This window comes from Sinocyclocheilus grahami, unplaced genomic scaffold (assembly GCF_001515645.1).
Source record: "Sinocyclocheilus grahami isolate Dianchi unplaced genomic scaffold, SAMN03320097.WGS_v1.1 scaffold3055.1, whole genome shotgun sequence".
NCBI classification, from domain to species: Eukaryota; Metazoa; Chordata; class Actinopteri; order Cypriniformes; family Cyprinidae; genus Sinocyclocheilus; species Sinocyclocheilus grahami.
In genome coordinates this window covers 24,152-24,914 of record NW_015508224.1, presented here as the reverse complement: position 1 = coordinate 24,914, position 763 = coordinate 24,152, and the positions used below count along the sequence as shown (strand labels likewise).

The following is a 763-nucleotide window of genomic DNA, read 5'->3' as shown; positions in this document are numbered from 1 at the left end:
GCTGGTCAGCACAGGATTTCAGACAGACTGGTGTAACACAGACTGTTCAGACAGACTGGTGTAACGTTAAAGATTAACGTCACACAGCCTAAGGGCATTTTTTTGTTATGCGTAAGTTTGAACATTTAAAGAAAATCTAAGGGAGAGAATAGGAGGAGAGTGTGTCTATTATTTTTGTACATGCATGTGACAAAGTCCTGTAACGTTACTCTGCTTGACCACATTGACACCGCCTCGTGGTCAGGCGGGATTACGCACAGATTTAAAAGCCTCTCTGGCGGCAGTGCTGGATAGAGGGCGGTAGTGAGCAAGCGAGGTCACAGGCGAGCGTTACAACATGGCGGCGACGGCAAACTGATATGTCTAAAAATGCTTTAGCCGAAGAGTGTCGTGGAAATCAGCACATTTCTGTACAGCACAACTGAATATTAGCGTTTTAATGTAAATAGGGATACGGACACATTGTATCTAGCTGGCGTCTGACTGCGGTGAGTGTTTGATTGTCGAGTGAGTTGGATTCGAACCCGCGTGAACCTTCTGCTGTGAGCTTTGAAGGAAAGAGAGGACGAGCAGCCTGAGCCACTGTTAAAACTCGTCAGTGAGGAGAAAAAGCCCATGTCTTTCCTGTGCTTTTCTAATGTAGTAACAAGTTTTTTGAGACTATTATAAAGTTGTATTTTAGAAGAGACTGAGACTTCAGTAGAAACATCTCTCAACGCGCTAACGTTATATATTTATTTAAAAAAACGTTTTATGTTGAGTG

At 43.3% G+C, this 763-nt stretch overlaps 1 protein-coding gene across 1 annotated transcript in view; it reads left to right on the top strand.

Moving 5' to 3' along the window:
* Positions 1 to 306: 306 nt before the first annotated feature.
* LOC107575961 (general transcription factor 3C polypeptide 2-like) overlaps positions 307 to 763 on the top strand; it is a 2,842-nt gene continuing 2,385 nt past the window's right edge. The window contains exon 1 of the mRNA XM_016262261.1: positions 307 to 488. The gene's annotated coding sequence lies outside the window, so the exon portion shown is untranslated. The remainder of the gene's footprint in view (positions 489 to 763) is intronic.